This window comes from Camellia sinensis, chromosome 4 (genome assembly GCF_055761805.1).
Source record: "Camellia sinensis isolate YWXY chromosome 4, ASM5576180v1, whole genome shotgun sequence".
NCBI lineage: Eukaryota > Viridiplantae > Streptophyta > Magnoliopsida > Ericales > Theaceae > Camellia > Camellia sinensis.
This window is the reverse complement of record NC_138964.1, coordinates 9,618,241-9,628,869: the sequence shown is the minus strand read 5'-3', so window position 1 is coordinate 9,628,869 and position 10,629 is coordinate 9,618,241. Positions and strand designations below refer to the sequence as shown.

At 32.5% G+C, this 10,629-nt stretch overlaps 1 pseudogene across 1 annotated transcript; it reads right to left on the bottom strand.

Annotated features, from left to right (window-relative positions):
• Positions 1-6,326: 6,326 nt before the first annotated feature.
• Positions 6,327-9,222, bottom strand: LOC114319157 (cation/calcium exchanger 4 pseudogene; annotated as a pseudogene). Its single transcript, XR_014365408.1, has 2 exons — positions 8,722-9,222; positions 6,327-8,558 (listed from the first exon to the last, which is right to left on the bottom strand). The product of XR_014365408.1 is annotated as a cation/calcium exchanger 4 pseudogene (transcript).
• Between the last annotated feature and the right edge of the window lie 1,407 nt (positions 9,223-10,629).

Here is a 10,629-nt window from a genome sequence, read left to right as displayed (position 1 = left end):
TATAAATTATAATCCATCTCCAAATTTGTCCAAATTTAAATTTAATTCATTTTCTTCACATCAAGCCCAATTCCAAACCCACAAATTCTAAAACATGAATTGAACTTTCAAAATATAATTTCAAGACTTGGGTTTAGGGATGTAATCGGTTCGGTACGGTCGGTATTTAGGTAAAAAATTACACCGAACCGATAATGTCGGTTTTATTATTTTGAACACCGATGTAGACCACTTCTCCCATCAAACCGCACTGAACCGAAACCGATTGTAACGGTTCGGTTTGGTGCGGTTTAATCGGTTTAGGATTTTTCAAACTTGAGTCACTTTTAAATATAATCATTAATCTATATAAAAATATTAAATTAGTTATTTGTCTACTATTCAAACATATCCAATTCATCCATTTAATACATACTTTTCAATTCCTAAATTAACAAAAATAAAACGAAAAAAAAAAGTTTGAAAATACTAAGATTCCAAGAATAATGAGTTAGACTTAAGATTATATATAATAAAAGTTTTCAAAATTAAGTTATAAAGATGATAAGGTTAATTAATTAAGGTTAATAATTTCTTATACTTATTAATATCATTATATAATTATATATATATATATATTATAAATATAATATATATTGAAGCGGTCGGTTTCGGTTTAAATCGGTACACAAGGTGCTTAAATCGATACCGAACCGAAAGCCGAAAAAAATCAAATTTAAAAACTGCATAGACCGATTCTTGTTAAAAAACAAACCAAATATAGCCGATTTGATCCGGTTTAATCGGTTTGGTCGGTTTTTTTGATTTTTCTTACATCCCTACTTGGGTTCATACATGGTTTGTCTAAAACCACACAAACTCTTACATAATCAAGAAAATATGATCAATTTTAAATCATTTACATCAAAATTCCTTTAGTTTAGAAATTAAACTCATTTGTTCATAAACTCAAAATTTTCCAAAACTTGGTTCTTATTTCATCAAAACATGAAATCAATTCCAAAAAATCTATGATGCATGTACAATTAAAGTATTAAAACTTACAAAATTTGTTTTTGCATGTAGAAATAAAACTCAAATTCATGTAAGACTATAAAAATCAAACTCAACATAATTGATTCCCAATTTAACTTCTATAAATTTGAACCCAATTCCATTTATTCATCATCTTGCTAATTTCCTTTTAATTATATGAAATTGAACCCAATAGTCTCTCATTCAGCTTTTAGGTGATTTATCTATAAAATTTGAGCCTTAACTTCTTACCTAAGATTTTTAATTTGTTAAGTCTCTAGATCAAGCGTTGAATTTCTTCCTTTTATCTTCAATTTCTTGGTCACCCTTACTCTAGAGTTGAATTTCCAACAAAAACTTGTTGAATTCTCTCTCTCTCTCTCTCCACGGTTTTGTTTTTGCTCCAGCCGAGAATGACTATAATGCATGTATATAAGTCATGAAGTTCTCTCTCTCTCTCGTATTATTTAATTGACTTGCTTAGATTATTTCACTTAACATAATTAATAAATTGCTAATCTTAATTCATTATGTCTAGTTTTAAATTTAATTAGTCTAATTGACTTCCATTATAACCCAATTAATTATATTTAAATTTATTATTCTGAATCAGATTTTTAATTAAACCCTTAAAAGGCTCCAAATATTAAATTAAACTTATTTCCAACATCAATTTTGGTTTCTTAAATCATTAAGGCCTTCAACTTCAGATTAAACTTCAAAATTTTCATCAATAAATTACATATTTAAATTGGGCACTTCATAAATAAATTTAATTCCGAATAATTACAATTCCAAATCCTCATAATTTAGTTCAATTAATTAACTCTAATTCAGACCTAATTAATCAAATCTCAATTTTAATAAACTGAATCGAATATTTAATTAAACTCCTATATGGTCCGATACTTGAAATTAAACTGAATCAACTCGTCAATTTTACCTCCTTAAGCCATTTGGACATTCAATTTCTAATTCCAAATTAAATCCTTATTAAAATCAAATACGAATCAGACTCCAAAAATTTCCATAAATCCCAAATTACCTTAAAATAACAACCAATTAGAATCCAAATCTCCTTAATCAATTAAACATAAAATCACATACATATAATGAGGTTGGCTTAATCTAAGGTTTATGCTAATTAAGCTCAATTAATTCATTACGAATAGTAATTTTGTCAAATTTCACCGTAGGCTCCGAAAATAATGTTAAACACAGATATGAAATTAGTTTTGGTTTCTAACGCCTCTAAGACTATAAATTTTCAGTTCAAGGTTCCAATTGCGATAGATTTTTCTATGCTCAACATATATAAATTTATAATCACATAAGAACTCACATAATTTAACATACAAATTCATATCAAACACATAATCACATACGTAATTAAGTTTATCACAGGTTGGGTTATCACACTTCGCCTCCAAGACCTCAGATCTGAGGTTAACGACCTCAGATCTTAGATCTATCATCTCAGATCTCTCTCTCTCTCTCTCTCTATCTATCTTTATCTTTTCATTATGCTCTGTTTTTCAGACAATAAAATTTTACTCTGGTTTGAACCAAATCTGAAGCAATATATGTGTTATCTTTATCTCTCTATTTCTCTATCTTTTTCTCTTTCTCTGTATATATTTTTATTTTAGTGCATTTTTTTGTCATTATTAGTTTGAATATTGATTTTGAGATCTCAAATAAAAATGTTATTTTAGTACATTCAATAGCGAAATAGTAAAATTTTACTCTGTATAAGAGTAAAATTTTACTGTTAACGTTATTAATTCAATGTTATGACTAATTTCTCATTTAATAGCTATATGAATAATGATAATAATTATAGTAAGTGTGGTAGTTAGTGATAACAATGGCAAAAAATCACTATTTATATGTTTAAAGTAAACAGTAAAATTTTATTGTCTAAATTAACAAAATAAAATTTTACCTAATAGAGTAAAATTTTACTGTCACCGGAGAATCTTGTTGGAAAAGTTTCATAGACCGACAGTAGTCACTGAAAAATTGTCATCGGCCGGGGTGATCAACAATGGTCAGCGGTGGTTGATGATGGCAGACAATAGTCAGTGGTGGTTGTGGTAATGTAAGAAAATGATAGAAGTTGAGGGTATTATTATTATATTTTTAAAATATTTTGAATTTTATCCTTAATGAATTAAATGTTTTTAGCTTGTCCTTTTGGCAATAAAGTTTGAAATTGAGGGACTTATTACCAAAAACCCCAACAAGAAAATGTGCCTGAGCAGTGTCAAAATAGATGTATCGCTCTTTGTTAACCATAAAGGGTAGTCTGGTGAAGAGGTTAAGATGTACGCAATCTTACCTCTGCACACGAAGAGACTGTCTTTGTGGTTTGAACCTGAGATACCCAGCTTACAAAGAATTAACTTTATCGTGGCAAAGCCCGTCGTCGTGGCTTTTTGTTAGGCATGTGCTTTGTATATTTATCATCTCGTAACATGTAAGCCTAATGTCAATGATCAAGTATATTATCATATATTTCTGTGAAATACTTGTTTTTACTGGAGTGTACACCACATGAAATGCTACATCGTTTTACTTAATATGCTAACGGTCAGTATAGGCTGATGACACTCAACCATATTAACACCAGAACTATTTGTAAAATTCCACTATTTTATTTGCATTAGATTTCATTTAGACCAAGTGTAGCATACTTAAGTGAAATCTGAATAGGAAAGTTGTACGTTTAGGATTAAATCTGAAACACTGCTTTTAATTATGTAAAGCAAGTAGTTTGGAGGGTGGTTGTGTAACTGAAGATCCCAATCTACTGGACACATCAGCAACAGTACAAATGGAGCCAAGTAATGGACTTGAATTTGATTTGCCTCACTATTTCATGTTCAACCTAGAAACAAAAATTTACAGAAGTATGATATTTTGACATCTATAATTATCAACTAGTATGAGACATATATCACAAAAACAATAAAGAAATAGCCCTTTAGTTTCAAATGCACAAAAGAAAAGCATTACCTAAGTGATTCTGTTCTAATTTATAAAGAAAAATCACAAAGAATCGTCTCAATTTGTCACTATGCTACATTTTGTTCTGCATACTTGTGTAGACAAAGCTACCTAAATATTCATTGTCATCCACTTGTAGGGAGAGATTGCAAAAAGGAACTTTAAAGTTGTGGTATTGTGATTATTCTGCAATCAACATTGTTGCTCGGAGCAACTCTACAGTTCAATTTCAGGCTGAGATATAAATGCCTTGTTTGGTTTGTCTCTTGAGAGACAATTTTTGACAAAAAATTTCAAAAATTTGTTTGGTAGAAAATTTTTGAAAAAAAAACCCAAAATCACTTTTCTCTCTACTACACATCAATCAATCACTTTTCCTATCACACCTATCTATTCAACTATCAAAAAATTAATAATAATAATAAATTAAATCATTCCAAACTCCAATACTTTAAAACTATCTTCAAAACAAATATTCAAAATTTTGTAAACATTTTTCAAAATTATTTCACAAATGTAAACCAAACATGGCCAAAGTATTCCAAGAGGATATTGCACTTGGTAGTTTGACAATGCATCGTCGTCATTTAGAAGGCAAACGAAAAAACTTGACAAAATTGCCACAAAAGATTTTGCACTGATTCATGTTTATCTTTTCGACTGCATTGCTCATGCCTATCATATTGCATGAAATAAGGGCATCTCTAATCCTTACCTTTTACTCATATCAAATTTAAATTTGAGTAAAAATGCTCAAAATCTCTCTCCACTCCTTTACTAAAAGTCATACCAAAATGAGTTTTGCTCAATTTTTTACCCAAATCAATGACGACTCCTGTTTTTACTCAGATTATAGCTTTTAAATTCACAATTTTGCCACATAACAAACTTTAATGAAACTAGTGATGTGAGGGACACAGACGACTCATGGGATGGCAATCCAAATTGGCAGCATCCCTTTTTTTTTGGGTTCTTCTGATGGATGTTTTCTCTTCACCAAAAGTAGAAAACAGGACACAATTTTGAGGAAAAGCCATGTGCAGTGTGCACCAACAGGCATGAACATGAAACAGGAAAACTGGAGTGGAATTTAATTAAGATTCAATCAGCAAATCATTAAACAATTAATAGTGCAAACAATGAATTCCGGAAATAAAATGCCACAAGCCAGCCAAATGGTTTCACAGTCCGTAAGTATCTTCAATTAGAGGCAACCGGATCAAGTTTACCAGCAGCGTGTGTTCCTGTGCATTTATGCTCAGTTTGGGACGAGAAAGGGGGGAGTGGAGGGGGAATAAGCAAGTGACGTGTTCCAAACAATGATTATAGTCGTCAAATTAAAAAAGTTAGCATTACTGTCAAAACTGCTTTGGTGTTCAGTGTTTGTACCTAAATTGTATTAGGTAAGAAGCCAGAAACTAGGCATCTCTATAACAAACTCCCTCAAAATGGTCCTCGTAAACAGTGGCTGGTTGACAATCACTTCAATGTCATTAACAAGAGCGAAAAGAAAGCAATATACAACACATTGTAATACTAATCTAGGATTTCTGTAAGAACTCAATCGAGTTTATAACTACTCAAAGGCATGGGTGCATGTATAATGCTTAAAAATATGAGCCTAAACAGAGAAACAGATGAAACTCTAATACATCCAGTTCCGGTCATAAAAAGCATTTGTTTTCCTAACATATCTCAACAATTTCAATATTGATACATGCAATTAGTTAATTAGGCGTACTTTACACAGTCGCATAATGTAAGGTTAAGAACTATAAAGTCATGCTAAAAGCCTATTTGAAATTTTTTGAAGTAATCTTATGTAAGACACTCACCAATTCATGGTACTAACTACATTGGTATACAGAGAAAGGCTAAAAGAAAGCATATCATCCATCTACAGTCCACAATCCACAATTCACAATCTACATACCATATATAACAAAACAAGCACCGAGTGAACGCATGTTACTAACAAACAAACACACAAGACATATATGAGTTGAAACATTTTATATTGAGAAATTTCTTAACCAAGGTAACATTTAATTTTATGCCTATCTTATATCGAGATTTTTGGTTCAAACTTCATCCCAATTTTGCTGAGGGAGGCAAGCAGTTGCAGAGAAAGAAGACATGCTAAAGCAGAGAAGTGAAAGAGATAAGTTTATAATGCCGGCATGATAAAAAAGTGAAAAAATATGTCTTTTTTAAGATTGCTCAATGCCATACAAGAAGCCAATAGCATTTGTACCAGAATAGAGAAGCCAATGACTAACAGAAAATAATCCACCACACAGAGATTATCAATTTTAACAACTTCATTAAAACAAGATGCTTGTAATGGATAGGTGTTGTAAGACATAGCATCCAACTCGAGGGTATACAACTACAAGCTGTACAAGAAATGCTACAACGACAAAATAAAGAAAAAGGATGGACCAACCCATGTCAAAAAATACTATGCCTTCTTTTCTTGGTGATAGACCAACCCAAAGGTCATCATAAATCATCAAATGACAAAGCACCCATAGCGGTGCTTAACCTGAAAGAAAGAAATGCCAAATAGATCGCCGTAAGGCCAACTCCCAGCACCTTGTTAGGGCGCATGTCATTTCGTGGCAACACAATGAGTGACCATACAAGTCCTAAAACGAGAAACCCTATTGTAAAATACAAGCTATTGTCCTTCGGAATTATGTATAATGACGGTCTCTTTGACCAGGCCCCAAGCAGCATTGAGATTCCCAAACCAGCAAGTATGTTGAACATAGGCCCTGCAAAGCATCCCGACATTGCAATCTGCACACCATTGCTACCATTCATTGCCAGCGCAAGATTCGACATTAAATCACCCATCGAGTTGCCCCATGCCAAAATTGTTAATCCGAGGATTGATGGGTTGATTCCGAATATCACTCCTAGCGTCACCAAGAGGGCAACAAGCTCATTGGCAACAATGTAGAACCAAATGATACTCATAAAAAATCCACCGAAAACCCAGGGAAATAAGAACTTGCGAGGTGGTTGATCACTTTTGGTATATATAATCGCCAGAACACCAAGTAAACCACCAACTAAAGCACCAACAAGATATGCAATCTCTCCACTCTGAGGACCTAGATTATCTTGCATATTCCAGAGGAGAGCCAAAAGCATGGGTGCCAAAGCCGCACTGGCTACAGCATACACTTTTGACCACCGCTCTTCCTCAACTATGGGAATTGTCAACCGTCTTGGAAGTGTCAAGGGCATTTCCAGCAATGCGCATAACGTAGCACAAGAAAAGGATGTTCTATCATTCACAATCTCCTCATCGTTCCAACCCCACAAATCCTTTGGGCTCTCTTCGATATGAACAACCTTCAGAGTGTCATTTGAATAGATTGCCACATTCGCAGCCCACATCCAATGGGGAAGCCTAGTCTCAAGAAGTGGCACATCATTCTCATTAGCAGACTCGAGCAGTGACTCACATATAGACTGATCCTCTTCATGTCCATCAGACAAGAGACATCTTTTAACAGGAAGCAATGGTCTAACACAATCCATTCTCAGCCTCTGGGCATGTTTTCTGAAAATCTCATGTGCAGCAACATAGATGGCATAAACCACATAAATCGAAACATATGCAATTGCGCCCCAAACACTCACCTCGCCAACAATCAAAATTACGACAAGGGACACTAGAGTAAAGAGCAAAAAACATACATCTCTGATAAAGCATCGCTTATTGATCTGTATCCTCTGCTCTGCCACACCAAGAGAAACAGTCCCCACAACAATACAAGTAACAAACAAAGCACCACCCAACACACCATTGAGACCAACTCCCCCGGCATCAGTGCCCATGAAAGCTGCAATGCTCGCAAACACATCAGGCGCTCCATTCCCAAGAGGAAGCAGAGTAACGCCTGCAACTGTTGGCGGCAACTTCATGATATCCGAGAGCTTCTCCAGAGAGCAACAAAAGTAATCCGCCGCAGTATTACCAAGTAGATAAAACAGAGCAACTAACCAAATACCTAGAACAATATACCCAATTGCACTGTGATTCTGACAATCACAGTAAAAAAAGACAATGTAATTGAAAAAGCCATCGGATGAGCACTGGGGATTGGCAATCAAGAACTCACACTGGCTTTTGTAACCTTTATGTTCACACAATTCAGTGCAAAGCGTGGGGTTTCTCAAACTGTTAAAATCCTTTTGAAGCAACCCATCATTTTCTATGCTGTAATTAGATGAACTAACACTCACTTCAGCGATTCGCCTACGAATAACCTCAACCCCATCAATTCGATTGTATAAACCCAATTTAAAAATCAGTGATTTCCCAAGGAAGGGACTTCCAAGAATACCATTCTCATGATGGAAGAAGAAGAAAAAAAGCAGTACAATCGCACAAATTCCATTGAAAACCCCGCGAAAACGCGAGTGCCTTAGAGGGTAAAAGCCGTTCAAATCTTCCATTTTTCACCTCTCTTGACAAACCCAATTCAGGAAAGATCAATCAAAACTTGACCCTTTTTTCTCTGTTGGTAGAAAAACAGTCAAAGCATTTCAAATTGCAAGAATTCAAAACCCAATTGGCAAATCAAGGGAGACAAATGACAGATCACAATGAAAACAAAAATACCAAAAAAGGGGAATATGAATTTAGCCTTGGGAAAGAACCATGTGGGGACATGTACGTACCTCTGAGAAAGAGAACAAGAAAAGTAACTCCTGGGTTGTTTCTTTTGAGACGATCGAATGTTGTTTATAGCTAAACGACCGACGATGAAATGAAATTGCGTACGTAAAAAGCGAGAAAGTTGGGGAATGTATCTACATCACGCGTACGCGTGTAAAGCAGACACAATCGATCGACGACACTCCAATAAAGGGTCGAAATGATTTGGGTATGGAATTGAAATGGGTTGATTTTTGCTTGGGTTTGAGTCATCAAAAATTGTGGGAGGTCGGTGAGTTTGGCCGGTTTTGGTATTCGATTCCATTCACACACACGTGAAGAAAAGAGTGTTTCACAAAAAACCAAAATGTGCAAAGCACCAGGAGACAGATTGGGTTGTTGTGGAGCCATTCGTGAATGGATTTGATGAGCTTAATTAATAAATGGTTCAGATTCATTCACCAATTGCGATCAGTTGAAGAGAGCTTTTTGTTTTTGAGCTCTCTCAATTTGTTTATAAGGTTGATCGAAATCAATTCAAGAGCGCCATTAATATGAGTACAACTCTTTGTCATCATCAAATACATGTGTAGGTGTCGGTCTTGATTATTACCGTAGTAATGTTAAGATCTAAAGTTAAGTTTGGTAACTTAAAAATTCTTCATCTTTTTATTTTTTTATTTTTTTTATCGTATTATTTTTTTATTTTTTTGTATATCTTTTCGTAAAAAGATAAAAAATATACTTATTTAAGTCATTTCAAACAATTCCTAACACTATGTTTGACAACTTAGGTGGGCAAAGAAAAATAATGATTACTTAAATTATAAAAGAAAAGAAAAAAAATAATTATGATTTCTTTCTTTTTTGTTTGAATAAGAAAAAAATAAAAGAAAAGAAATGATTATAATTTCTTTCATTCTTGTTTAGTTAGATTTTATTAAGAGAAAGGAAAAGAAATTATTTTATGTTATATTACCAAAATAACTTTTTTATATTTTCAATCATTTTATTTCTTTTATTTTTATAGGGACAAAATTGATATTATGAAAATAGTGGTTTCTTTTCTCTCTCAATCTCTCTACTTTTAGAAAGATTAAAAATGAGACTTATAAGATAAATGAGTTTCTCTCAATTTCTTCCTATTTCTTTCCACTTAAATTATCCAAACAAGTAAGAGAAATACATATCTCCTTATTCCTTTTCTTTTCTCTTCAAATCACTCAATTCAAATATAACGTAAATGTTTTATAAATATTTTTATTAAATATTTTATATGAATGTGAAGTTTATATTAGATGTAGAGTTCATATTTATATAAGATATTTAATAAAAATATTAATAAAATATTTAATATTTTTAACGTTTTTTTCATTGGAATAGTAAGGGGTTGTTTGGGATAACCTAAATAAGTGTACTTTTTATTTTTTTACGAAAAGATATGCAGAAAAATAGAGAGATGATATGATAGAAAAAAGATAAATTATTTTGAATATGTCTAACTTGATCTAAGTGTGATGGAAAGTCAAATTATGAATAGTGATGACGTGAAATATGAAAGGAAGTTTAATCTTAACACCGTGGGAGGTGGAGTAATAAAATCTTGGGATCTTATGGCTTACTTTGAGGGATAAATTAAAATTTGGTTTTTTATTTTTTTTTTATTTTTAAAAAATATATTAAAAAATGAAGAGATGATATGTTATTTAAAAAGTTGACTTTCAACCATACTATCAAAATAGACCTATATTCAAGATTAGTTTGGGAAAAATCTTTTTAGTTTTATTTTGGTTTTTTAGATAAAGTCTGACTAAGTTAGTTTTGTTTAGTAATTTTTTTTGTTTTCTTTTTACTTTTTTATGAAAGAAAAAATAAAATAATTATTATTTAAATTTGTCATTTTATTTTATTGACTTATTTAGATTTCATTT